General features: G+C 34.6%; 1 protein-coding gene across 4 annotated transcripts in view; it reads right to left on the reverse strand.

Moving 5' to 3' along the window:
• The window catches only part of LOC123529641 (synapsin-like), a 173,275-nt gene that overhangs the window by 157,771 nt on the left and 1,036 nt on the right, over positions 1–14,468 (reverse strand). Inside the window, exons 1-2 of one of the 4 annotated variants that reach the window (XM_045310049.2) lie at positions 12,317–12,524; positions 2,546–2,676 (exon numbers count right to left, since the gene is read on the reverse strand). The gene's annotated coding sequence lies outside the window, so the exon portion shown is untranslated. Of the gene's footprint in view, positions 1–2,338; positions 2,492–2,545; positions 2,677–12,316; positions 12,525–14,468 lie in introns of those variants that run through there. The other 3 variants (XM_045310045.2, XM_045310046.2, XM_045310047.2) reach the window with 3 other exon arrangements.

The following is a 14,468-nucleotide window of genomic DNA, read 5'->3' on the forward strand; positions in this document are numbered from 1 at the left end:
CAGGTTTTTGCGTGAGAAGTTCAACTGATTGCATTTTGTAAAATGTTTCGTAGTTATCTACAATTGTATACAAATTGTATTACCTCCTAACATATTTGGCTGTACATTTTTTCTGCGATTTATTCTCACTGTGTTTTTAAAAACATGCTGCATAAATTCTCATATTGTATAAAAAGTCGATAGATCAAAATTGGTTAGTTTACGACGCATGAAACATCTAATAAGGAATCAATATACACATCGAACTTGTCCCGGACCAGTATGCGGAAATACTGTGGCCAAATGTTTCAAGATTGTCTAAAATATTTGCATATATCATGATAAAGCAAATATTTTGATTGTTTTTTATAATTTATAGATATACAAACACGTATGTGTGAGAAAGTTACGTTAAGTAATTTCGGTAGTTACAGAGGGGGTGCCGAAAATTCTATTTCCACCACATTTTCCGTGAGATAAGCAGCGCGTAAGTACATAAATTCCGCTATAATAAATTAAACCTTTATGATACTTGCACAATCCTTGAAAAGAATTTTGGATCGTTGCTAAATCTTGTTAACATTAAGTCTGAGACTTGTCTTACAATTTTAGGCAGTCTGGTACACCATACGTAAAAAAATCATTGCCCGCACATTGCACTACTTTTATGTATGCTGAAAATAGCAATATGTACAGATTTATTTTCGTTTTAATACATGAGGTGGTCAGATTTGAAAACAGATTTTGTACTAAGTTTAGTTCTATTCAGTAAGACAATTCTCCTATGCACTAACTGAAACTTTGAACTAACTTTTGCCATTCATGAATTTTTGAAAAAGTATTTTGAAAGGATTTATAAATCTAACCAAAAATTTGGAAAAATGCAGGTAAAATATCTTCTTTGTTTTTTTTCCAAATTTTAGTTTTACTTTTTATACACCTTCTTTTAGTTCAAGTCTTGCAAACTGAGCTGTTTTTATACTCTGGAACAGCTGCATTTGAAAGCTTTTGTTCACTATATTTTCACACCTCAAATGAAGGTCACTCTAAATTCAAGATGGCGGAAGTACCTTAAATAACCAAATAAACCTAGCACACTTTAAAAAGGAAATATCTGTATTTAGTTAACCTGAAACATATGGAAGGTTTTTGCCATCAACTATAAATAAGAACAAAAATTACTCAGATCAAATTTGGAAGACAAATGTGGATATTATGTCAATATCATAATAACAAAACATACATTATTTTTGAAATGTTGCGTGTGACACTGAACTTCTTCAAAAAAAAATATAAAGTAGTGCAAAGTTAAAGAAGTACAAGAGATACAGTGTGAATTTTTTTTTAAAATCTGAGTACTAGTTTAGATCAACAAACAATATCATCATCTAGTTCAGATATACATGCAAAGATAATCATACTGGTTGGGAACCATTTTCCGGACAGGACCAGTTTCCGGACACATGTAATATCCGCTTTATTTCGTTGTTATTCATGTAATTGTTTCATCTAGATCATTTAGATGTTTGTTCTTCATGTCTACAACAAACCACTATTTTATAAGGCTGTATAATGTTTGGGTTTTTGATGATAACTCACCTGCGTTGACAAAACAACTTTCTGTCTTAACGGGGCATGAAGATAGCATTGCGCATGCGCAGTAGTTCACACATGCCGAGATATCAAGTGGGGTAGAAATAATCAAACTACATAATGATTGTCTGCTGATAACATGTTCTACTTTTAATGTCACGCTAAAAGTTATATAAGATGCAGGGATGTCGATTTTTGCATAATTTTATTCTATATCTATTGGAATTATCAAGAATTCGTATAAGACGAAATTCGAGTTTTTTTATAGTCAACCTCGGTTTGCTTTCGTAGCTGCTATTGAACGGCGAATTATGTTTCATTTGCAATTTTGAAGAGATGAATGACAAAGAAATGTGTAGAACTAGTTTAATTATTTATTTTGATATCAAGTTAAAAACAAAACACCGTCAAAATATTTGTCCGGATACTGGTTTACTTGACGGGAAAAATAACTTATTTTAGTGACCCCATTTGAGGCCCCATGGAACCCATATTTTACGCCACAACGCGATGCTGATTACAACATCGGACGTGGAAGGAGCTGAAGTTTGTGCAGTGTGGGCTTCATTTATGTCAAATATTTTTTTAGGGAATGATGGAGCCGAAATATGAAAATGTGTCCGGAAAATGGTTCCCAACCAGTATAGTAAATTTACAATTAACAGTTACTGTAAGCTTTGACTTTCAAGAACCGAGAATTTTTTATGAAAAATCTATGCAAAATTCATTGTCATGATCAGACTCTGCGAATTATTCAAAAACTTACCCTTATACTTCAATACTGTAGATCAATTTCCAATATTGTGCTTCTACACAAAGTCTCCTCACACAATTTATATTTTTAAAAACTGTATCTGGCTATGAGTCTTTTTTCTGCATAGATGAAAAACCATTTAATCTATCATGAAAGAAGTAAAGATTGATTTACTATATATAGTCACTCAATAATTGATCATAGTAAATTAAATATTACCTCTATTGCTAACTGCAACTGCTCGCTTCCCCCACCGAGTATGGCACAAATCAATAGCTCCAATTTCACCAATACCAATAATGGACTCTTCCATTTAGCTTCTTCTATTCCCATGGGATAGGAAGCCACCACTACAGAAAGATGGGTAAATTTTTGTAATTATGAATGTAATTTTATTTCTAAAAATGCAGTTATTTGTAATACTCAGGAAAGTTCAGTATTAAATGCTTTTGCTATTGAAAATACTATGTGATAACTCTTTGCTTACCGCAAAATGACACCAATATTAATTTAACCAAAAGGGGGTTTAAGGTATTGGACCCCTAATAGTAATGTTTTAAAAATGGCATTTGCTTGGTATATTCTTAAAGTTGACCATGTTTCACACTGTTTTGCAAATTTTAAACAACTTTTACCGTGCCATTTTTTGTAAATTTTGTATAATTTATGGTATTTCCTAACGCTCAGGAAGAGACTAAATTCAATGTGATGGCCACTATCTAAAACGTTTGCAGAGAATTCATTACAACATTAATTTTGATAAAAGAAACATCAGACTATTCTTAAACAATTATAAAACACAAAATAAAACTTTAAAAATCATTTTTATCTAGGGTGCCTCAAGTAAACAGATTTAATAAGACAGAATTCTAACTCCAACATTGAAAAATCAAGGTCGAATCCGGTGGGTCTGATTTGAATTTTGCTTACTTCATTCAAAAATAACATTGGGGCAATAGTAAAACCTACCTGCATTTCTTCCACAATATGTAATCTAAAGAATGAAGGCAAACTAGAGAACGTTTACCGCGCGTAACTCAATATTTTTAAAGATGTCTAACTCTACTCCTCCTGATTCAGAGGTAAATTCACATTGAACAGCAAAAAATCGCTTATAAAATGAAAATTTTCCACTTTTGTACAATTCATCCATAATTAGTCTTGAAAGAAGTAAAAACTTACTAGAAAAAAAGGAAAACATGGAGAAAAAAATTTGGTCCCAGTGGGGTTTGAACCTACGCCCCCCCCCCCCCCCCCCCCCCCCCCCATGAAAATTGCAGTCAAAGTAGGTTTATGGTAGGAATTGAATACTCTTCGAAAAGGAGATACTCTATTACGGGTCCAATACCTTAACATGAAATTTTTTTTTTCAAATACTGATTTTCAGTTGTTCCTATTTAAGTTTTGTAAGGCTTTTAATTTTATGTTAACAAGAGCTCATAGAACACAAAATGCCCCCCTTGATGCATTCATTAATTGCACAAGGAACAGAAATTATTTGGTCACTGTATACAAAAGTTCTATTGTTCTGGGTAAATGTGACTTTGACCTTTGACCCATTGACCTCAAAATCAATAGGGGTCATCTACTGGTCATGATTAACCTCCCTACCAACTTTAACGATCCTAGGCCCAAGCATTCTCAAGTTATCATCCGGAAACCGTTCAACTGTTCTGGGTCATTGTGACTTGACCTTTGACCTAATGACCTAAAAATCAATAGTGGTCATCTGCTGGTCATGACTAACCTCCCTATCAACTTCCATGATCCTAGGCCCAAGCGTTCTTTAGTTATCATCCGGAAACGGATGGGTCTACATACCGACAGACCAACCGACCTACTGGCAGACCGACATTGCAAAACAACATACCCCTCCTTGTTCAAAGGGGGGCATAAAAACAGAAAATAGAGAATGTGCATAATTAAATGGTTAGAAAAAACACTTCTTCTGGTATAACAACAATGAATTCAATAACATGTTTTACAATGGAAATCAGATATTCAAACTTTTGACAAATATATAAGACAAGAGGGCCATGATGGCCCTATATCGCTCACCTGTTATCATTGCACTTGAGGACAAGAAGGTCCTCAGAAAAAATATCTAAGTCCAAAGGACAGGAACAACAAAGGGAAGAAATTTAACCAAAAAGAAAAAAAATTCTTACAAGGTACAGATATGTCAAAATACACCTAAAATTTGGAGATACCATCCATGTTGTACCACAGAAAAGTAGTCTCAGTTTTTCCCTACGGCCAATAATAAAAAAGTTACTAAAAATAAGCTACTTATAGTAACGTAAAAGGGAAGAAATTAAAAAAAAAATTATTGTAAGTGAACAAAAGAAGGATCTGCCAAATAAATCTGTTGACATAAATGAAATTTCAGATCAGTATCTTCATTAGTTACGGAGATATACCTATTTTAATTTGAAATAAAGGGAGGTAATTTGAAATAAAATCAGTCCATAGGTATCTACCCTGATTGGCTCAGTCCAACTAATGACAATAATGAAATTTCAAATAAGTCCTATAAGTACTTACTGATATAAATCCATTTTGATTACAATCAAGGGAGGTAATCAGATATAAAATAACTCTGGAACCTACGATTGGATCTGATTTGTCATGGAATCCAAGATTTATTGTTGTTGAAGATATTTTGGAAGTTTGTATTAAATAAAACCATAAACGAAGTCTCCATATGGCTGCAAAAGCCAAAATAGCCAATTTTGGACCTTTAAGGGGCCATAACTCTGGAACCCATGATGGAATCTGGCCAGTTCAAGAAAGGAACCAAGATCTTGTGGTGATACAAGTTGTGTGCAAGTTTGGGTAAAATCAAATCATAAATGAAGCTGTTATTGTGCAGACGAGGTCAAAATAGCTAATATTGGCCCTTTCAGGGGCCATAACTCTGGAACCCATTTTGGGATCTTGCCGGTTCAAGAAAGGAATCAAGATCTTATGGTGACACAAGTTTTGTGCTAGTTTGATTAAATTCAAATCATAAATGAAGCTGCTATTGTGCAGACAATGTCAAAATAGCTAATTCTGACCCTTTCAGGGGCCATAACTCTGGAACCCATATTGGGATCTGGCCAGTTCAAGAAAGGAACCAAGATCTTATGGTGATACAAGTTGTGTGCAAGTTTGGTTAAAATAAAATCATAAATGAAGCTGTTATTGTGCAGACAAGGTCAAAATAGCTAATTCTGGCCCTTTCACATAACTCTGGAACCCATAATGGAATCTGGCCAGTTCAAGAAAGGAACCAAGATCTAATGGTGATACAAGTTGTGTGCCAGTTTGGTAAAAATCAAATCATAAATAAAGCTGCTATTGTGCAGACAAGGTCAAAATAGCTAATTTTGACCCTTTCAGGGGCCATAACTCTGGAACCCATAATGGGATCTGGCCAGTTCAAGAAAGGAAACCGAGATCTTATGGTGATACAAGTTGTGTGCAAGTTTGGTTAAAATAAAATCATAAATGAAACCACTATCGTGCAGACAAGAAATTGTTGACGCACGGACGCACGCACCGATAGACTGACGACGGACAACGGACGAAGGGTGATCACAAAAGCTCACCTTGTCACTATGTGACAGGTGAGCTAAAAATAATGTTGTTAACAATAAATGTGGCAGCTACATTCTTAAACAAACGAGAGCCTAAAAACTAAAATTAAATGTACTAATCATTTATTAAGAAAACGTGGCAGCTGAAAAGGTTTTTTATTTAGCATGAATGAACCAATTACTTACCAAGAAAATGTTAGTTTCTTATTTACTGACATCATTGTAAGAACTGTATGAATTGTAAATATACCTATCTGTTCAACTGCCATGATTTCCTAAATGATTAAGCAATTGTCAGATATCAAATAATAAAATGACAGGCTGTGATGCACACAGTTTTAAGATACAACATTTATGAAGACAAACAACCTAAAAAAACAGAACAAGAGAGCCCTAAAGGCCCTGTATCCCTCACCTGACCTAGTTCTTACCCTAGATAACTTTAGTATCTACCAGTGATTTTGCCTAGATTTCATAGCAACAAACATTTTGACCATGTTTAATCATAATCAAGTAGATCATTAAGTTTTTCAATGATTTGACCTGTTGACATAGTTTTTGACTTCAGGTACCCTACTTTTGAAGCTGACCTTGATTTCATACAGACAAACATTCTGACAAAGATTTATGATGATCAAGCTGAAAAAGTGGGCTGGCCTCTAAAATGTTAACAAACTTTTTCTGTGATTTGACCTAATGGCCTAGTTTCCCCCCAAAGTAATCTAGGTACAAATATATCCTTGACTTTAACAGACAAACCTTCCAATCAAGTCTCATTAAGATCAGATAGAAAATATGGCCTTTACAAGTGTTTACAATATCACTTCATGATTTTACCTAGTGACCTAGACTTTGACCTAAATAATAAAATTTCAAATCTGACCTAGATTTCATAAAGACAAACATTCTGAAAACTTTTTATGAAGATGAAGTGGAAAATGTGGCCTCTAGAGTATTAACAAGGCTTTTGTATGATTCAATCTAGTAGTAGTTTAAGATATCAAGTGACCCACTTAGATTTAAACAGAAAGATATATTCTGACCAAGTTTTTGAAGATCAAACAAAAAAGTGTTGTCTCTAGAGTGTCAACAAAACCTTTCTATGATTTGACCTACTGACCCTAGTTTTTTTACCTCTGTAACCCAAGTTTTATTTGGCATAGATTAGACAGAGATAAACATTTGAAGATCTAGCAGAAAATGTACGGTGTAAAAAATGGAATTTCGATGTGACCTAGTTTTTGACCTCAAGTAATCCAGTATTGAAATTCTCGTATGCTACATAGACAAACATTCTGATATAGCAAGAAGATCAAACAGAAAATGTAGCCTCTAGATTGTTAACAAGGTTTTCCTATTGACCTAGTGACCTATTTTTTGTCCCCAGCATCTAACCAAGATTTTATTGAGGGTAATATTCTGGCCAAGTTTCATTAAGACATGGCTAAAGTTTTGACCCATAGAGTGTTTACAGATTAATTATTGATGGTGCAAGACCACAGATGATGGATACAAGGTGACTGCAAAAGCTCACCTTTAGCACTTTGTGCTCAGGCGAGTTAAACAAGAGGGCCAAGATGTCCCTAGGTCGCTCACCTGAGTAAAACACCATAACAGTGTAAACATGTTTTACATAGTGATTTCATGGAGAAAAATATTCTGACCAATTTTCATCAAGATTGGACCAACAATGTCGCCTCTTGAGTGTACAGAAGCATTTTCTTTGATTTGACCTAGTGACCTAACTTTCATAAACATTTTGACCACGTTTCATGAAGATATGGTCATAAACGTGGCCTCCAGACTGTTATCAAGCTTTTCCTTTGACTTGACCTGATGACCTAGTTTTTGACCCACATGACCAAGATTCAAACCTGACCTAGAGGTCATCAAGAAAAACATTCTGACCAATTCTTATGAGTTTCAAACCTAAACAATAGACTCTAGAGTGTTAACAAGATTTTTCTTTTGTCTGGCCTAGTGACGTAGTGTTTGGCCCCACATGACCCAGTTTCAAACTTGATCTAGAGATCATCAAGACAAACATTCTGACCAAGTTTCGTAAAGATTGAGTCATAACTATGGCCTTGAGAGTGTTCACAAGCTTTTCCTTTGATTTGACTGGGTGACCTAGTTTGTGAACCCACATAATCCAGATTTGAGCTTGACCTAGAGGTCATCAAGACAAATATTCTGACCAATATTCATGAGTTTCAAACATAAATTGTGGTCTCTAGAGTGTTAACAAGGTTTTCCTTTGATCTGGCCTACTGAACTAGTTTTTCACCCCACATGACCCTGTTTCGAACTTGACCTAGAGATCATCAAGGCAAATATTCTGACCAAGTTTTGTAACAAGAGGGCCATGAAGGCCCTGTATCACTCACCTGACCTACTGACCTAAAGATCATCAAGATAGTTTCATTAAGATATGGTCATAAATGTGGCCTCTAGAGTGTTAACTAACTTTTCCTTGGATTTGACCTGGTGACCTAGTTTTTGACCCCCACATGACCCAGATTTGAATTTTGCCTAAAGATCATCAAGATTAACATTCTGACTAAGTTTCATGAAGATATAGTCATAAATGTGGCCTCTAGAGTGTTAACAAGCTTTTCCTTTGATTTGACCCGGTGACCTAGTTTTTGACCCCACATGACCCAGATTCAAACTTGACCTAAAGATCATCAAGATTAACATTCTGACCAAGTTTCATTATGATAATTATGGTCATAAATGTGGCCTCTAGAGTGTTAACTAGCTTTTCCTTTGATTTGACCTGGTGACCTAGTTTTTGATCCTACATGACCCAAATTCAAACTGGATTTTGAGATCATCATGAGTAACATTCTGACCAACTTTCATTAAGATTGGGCCAAAATTGTGACCTCAAGAGTGTTAATAAATTTTTCCTTAGATTTGACCCGGTGACCTAGTTTTTGACCCCATATGACCCAAAAGCGAACTCATCCAAGATTTCATTGAAGGTAACATTCTGACCAAATATCATTAAGATTGGGCCAAAATTGTGACCTCTAGTGTTAACAAGCTTTTTCTTTGATTTGACCTGGTGACCTAGTTTTTGACCCCAGATGACCCAATATCGAACTCGTCCAAGATTTTTATGAGGGTAACATTCTGATCGAGTTTCATTAAGATTAGGCCAAAATTGTGACCTCTAGAGTGTTAACAGTCAAATTGTTGACAACGGACGACGGACGGACGACGGACACAGGGCTATCACAAAAGCTCACCTTGGGCACTTTGTGCTCAGGTGAGCTAAAAATTGAGTCATAACTATGGCCTTGAGAGCTTTCACAAGCTTTTCCTTTGATTTGACTGGGTGACCTAGTTTTTGACCCTACATGACCCAGATTTGAATTTGACCTAGAGGTCATCAAGACAAACATTCTGATTAATTCTCATGAGTTTCAAACTTAAATTGTGGTCTCTGGAGTGTTAACAAGATTTTAATTTGATCTGGTCTACTGACCTAGTTTTTCTCCCCACATGACCAAGTTTCAAACTTGACCTAAAGATCATCAAGGCAAATAATCCGACCAAGTTTCATAAAGATTGAGTAACAACTGTGTTCACAAGCTTTTTCTTTGATTTGACCTGGTGACCTAGTTTTCGACCCCACATGACCCAATTTCGAAATTAACAAGAGATCATCAAGACAAACATTCTGACCAAGTTTCATAAAGATTGAGTTAAAACTGTGGCCTCTAGAGTGTTCACAAGCTTTATCTGATCTGGCCTACTGACCTAGTTTTTGACCCAACATGACTCTTTCAAACTTAGCCTAGAGATCATCAAGACATTTTGACCAAGTTTCATAAAGATTGAGTCACAACTGTGGCCTCTAGAGTATTCACAAGGCAAATGTTTATGGACGATGCACGACGGACAATGACCGGTCACAATACCTCACCTTGAGCACTTCGTGCTGAAGTGAGCTAAAAAATAACAGTTTTCAGCAAGGTATGAAAAAATACAGCAGTAAGCTATGTTAGTTTGCTGTGCTAAGTTGCAATACAATATCTGAATGAATGCTGACATGGAGGCACATCATTGTATCAAGGAATCATGCTTTGACCACTTTTACATTTGAAATTGATGAAAAACAAAGATTTTTTTAAACAAAGCAAATTCTAAAAGACTTTTTTTCTTTTCTTTTTTTGTGTGTAACTAACTGAAAACTAGATACAATGTATAATAAACAACATAAAAATACCACACCATGCATTGCTAATTTTTGTGTTATATGTCAAATCCTTATTAGGATTTTAAGGAGAGGACGACTGTAAGCTGATATAGCTTTCTGTCCAATTCCTTAATTAATGTTTTGTAAATGTTTCATGTATTACTGAAACAAAATATGTTTAAACTAAATCCTTATTATCTCCCTTTTACAAAAATATTCATGAACTTTCATTCTGTATACATCTGAAAGTTCAAAACAATTTATATATAGCTAAAGGGGATTCTTTCTGTATATTGCAGAAGTCGCAACAATAGACTGTATCAGTTTAAAATATAGTTTTTAGTTGAAGCTTCGCTTGTTAGTTATAATGCAACTCTAAATGGAGGAAGCAAACCTTCTTACCCCTAGCTAAAGGACAATGTCAGGTAACTCACTATTCGGGCAAAGATGTGCATTATGGAAACTATTGAATGTGCCTGTAAAATAAGTCCTCACAAAATCTGATAAAGGACAGCAGTTACAAACTACAGCAAGTGTGTCTAATTATGCTCTTTGCAGAAAATTAGTTTTGACCTTGAAAATACTCTGAATTTTGAGGCGATGCTGTAAATTTTTGCAACTGTTACTTATTCAAGGATCAATCCTGTGAAGATCTGGTCTGGACTAGTAGGTTATTGACAAAGACCTACATTTCATAGACATACACATTGCATGTTAATATGGGTTGGTATCAAAAGAAAAGTACTAGTTACTGAAAGGACACTATACGGCAGAAACTCAGGAGATACTCATCCGAACTGCCTGGTTCTCAAACTTGGCCTAGATTTTAAGGAGATATATAGTTTCAATGTTGTTATGTTTAATTTAGTTATAAGAATAAATAGTCCTTTTATTGATTGGGAACTGTCCATTTTTGCACCTCAAATCATTTCCTTAAACAACCATGTTTCTATATCCATGCTTATAAATATTCATGACCCTTGCATGTATATACCTAAATCCAAATTCTCTGCCTACTATAAATGCAAACTAGATTATATTTTAATGGCTTTTTTTTATCTTAACCACAAATTAGAGCTGGTATTAGGACAATACTGTTGTACAGTCTGAGCACAGATGTACAGTCTGAACACGCATAAGTGTGATATTATTTACGAAGTAGATCTACCCCGATTTTTCAATATGACGTAATTTCAGAAATGCTTATGCAGTGTGTGAAGAAAATGCCCTATAAAATAAAAATGAATGCGGTGACCTGTGTTTTTTCTGCCCTTATTTGTCTTAGAAACTAATGTTCTTCAAACTCACAGAGTTATATATGAAAAAATTTCTAACTGTAGAACAAACTTGATCCTACATTCTTAAAGGCACTAGCCTCCAGATCATTCGAAAACATTTTAAGAACATAATTTTCTTTAGGTATCTGGAAATTAATGCTGTATTTCTTAAGAATGCTTTGGAACTTAATTACTGACAGACAATAATGTTACGGAAACACATGAGAATTAGTTGTTTTTAGTACTTGTTATGATGAAAATTGAAAAGCGTTTGTAATGCGTACTCAAGATAACTAACTTGCCTCAATTATAAATATCTACATTTAACGTACAATGAACACTAAATCCTCTTGAGAGGTATTGGTAATGAAGTGGAAAACTTTTTTTCTTGACTTGGCATTTTTAAAATAGTTAAGAAACAAAAAGTCATATTCTAATGATCATATTCTAATGTTCATAATATGACCAAACTTAAATTTGAAAGAAAGATGATTTTTTAGTCAAAGCCTTTAAAGCATTTTCCAGTATTTAGCATGAGCTCCCTTAAACATCCTCTCAACACAATTATTACCCATGATGTTGGAAGTTTAGACAGACACATGGACTGCAATAAAACTATATTCAAGAGCAGATTTAAAGCGGGGAAGAGGTGGGAGTGAATCTGGTGAGCAAAATTTATTCAGTGCTTTTTGCTCAGACTTTTGTTTTACTCCACTTGCAAAACTTCATTTCAGAATGTTTTCTATTTTTGATTTTAAGCAATGGCTCTACAGTAGGCAACAGAAAAATCTAAATTTGTTTATTCTTGAAAATTTAAAATCTTCGTCATGCATGCATTGTTTCTTTGTACTCATGCTAAACTATGTCACATACTGCACTAATACAGGTATACACGCAAACACAAATTCACAAAATGCATCATCACCTCACAATTCTCGCCTAAAAGTAGTGCGCTCCCCCTCTAACCATAAGTATCTGGATCCACCCTCTGATCTGCTGTTTTCCTGGGAAAGATCAAACTCCTACACAGTGATCTAGCTCCCTTGACACTATGCTCTCATAGGAGTTTGTAAGAAGAAATTGGAAATTAATATTCTTGGACCATGTGCAACCATTATAACTTCAGTTGTATGTTCGTTTCATTTTCTTTTTTTTTTTTTTTGCTCTTTTTAGCCAGTGCTAAATCAACTACCAAGTCGTTTGAGTTTTACTTCTTTTTCTGTGTGACCGCATCACACAAATATTCTGGGCATGTAACAAAAAAAAAATTGTCCGATATCTAGTTTTTAGCTCGACTATTCATAGAATAGTAGAGATACTGGACTCGCCCATGAGTCGGCGTCCGCGTCTGCGTCGGCGTCCCGATTTGGTTAAGTTTTTGTATGTAAGCTGGTATCTCAGCAACCACTTGCGGGAATGGATTGAAACTTCACACAGTTATTCACTGTGATAAACTGACTTACACTGCACAGGTTCCATAACTCTATTTTGCTTTTTTACAAAATTATGCCCCTTTTTTGACTTAGAAATTTTTGGTTAAGGTTTTGTATGTAAGCTGGTATCTCAGTAACCACTCATGGGAATGGATTGAAACTTCACACACTTATTAAACTGTGATAAACTGACTTACAATGCACAGGTTCCATAACTCTATTTTGCTTTTTTACAAAATTATGCCCCTTTTTCGACTTAGAAATTTTTGGTTAAGGTTTTGTATGTAAGCTGGTATCTCAGTACTCACTAATGGGAATCGATTGAAACTTCACACACTTGTTCACTGTCATGATCTTACATGCACAAAGTAGGTCCCATAACTCTATTTTGCTTTTTTACAAAATTATGCCCCTTTTTCAACATAGAAATTTTTGGTTAAGTTTTTGTATGTAAGCTGGTATCTCAGTATCCACTAATGGGAAAGGATTGAAACTTCACACACTTGTTCACTGTCATGATATGACATGCAGTGCAAAGGGTCAATAACTCAACTTTGCATTTTACAAAATTATGTCCCTTTTTCAACTTAGGAGTTTTTGGTTTAATTCTTATATGTAAGCTGGTATCTCAGTACCCACTTATGGGAATGGATTGAAACTTCACACACTTGTACACTGTCATGAGCTGATAAGCACTATGCAGGTTCCATAACCCTATTTTGTATCAAATATTGTTATTACAGAAACATGGTACAGAGGGAAGTAAAAAAGACCAGTTAGCATCCTGTATATTATATCAAAAATTCTAGAAAAAGCTGTTTAGTCAGCTAGAGTCTTTTCTTGTTAAACAAGGTCTTTTATATGAATTTCAAAGTGGCTTTAGATGTAATTACTCCACTGACTCATGCCTTATTCACTTGCCGACCATATCAAAAATCAAAACTCCAAAGGTCTGTATACAGGAATGATCATGCTGGATCTCCAGAAAGCTTTTGACACAGTGGACCATATAATTCTTTGTGACAAATTAAAAGGAATGGGTGTGGAGTCAGTTGAGTGGTTTCATTCTTATTTGTCCGGTCGTAAACAAACAGTCAATGTGAATAATTCTATGTCAGATTTTATGAATATTTCATGCGGTATTCCACAAGGAAGCATATTGGGTCTTTTACTTTTTCTATGCTATGTCAATGATGTGAGTATTAGTATTAGTAATAAGTGCAAATTAATTTTATATGCAGATGATAGTGCTATCCTATTTTCTCATAAAGATCCAGAAGTTATTGAAAATGTTCTAGGAAGAGAGCTTGAAAACTGTAGTAAATGGTTAGTTGAAAACAAATTATCTCTGCATCTTGGCAAAACTGAATGTATCTTGTTTGGTTCTAAAAGAAAACTATATAGCAAAGGTTGACAAATTCAATGTATTTTGTAATGGTCATACCATAGAATCACAAAAATCTGTTAAATATCTTGGAAGTGTATTAGACAATGATCTTTCAGCTACATCTACAGTTAACAACATTGTTAAAAAAGTAAATTCTAAACTGAAATTTTTGTAACTGCAAAGTAACTGTTTAAACATGAATATGAGAAAGAATTTATGTAATTCTTTAATACAATGTCATTTTGACTATGCCTCTT

The sequence above is a fragment of the Mercenaria mercenaria genome, chromosome 13 (genome assembly GCF_021730395.1).
Source record: "Mercenaria mercenaria strain notata chromosome 13, MADL_Memer_1, whole genome shotgun sequence".
NCBI classification, from domain to species: Eukaryota; Metazoa; Mollusca; class Bivalvia; order Venerida; family Veneridae; genus Mercenaria; species Mercenaria mercenaria.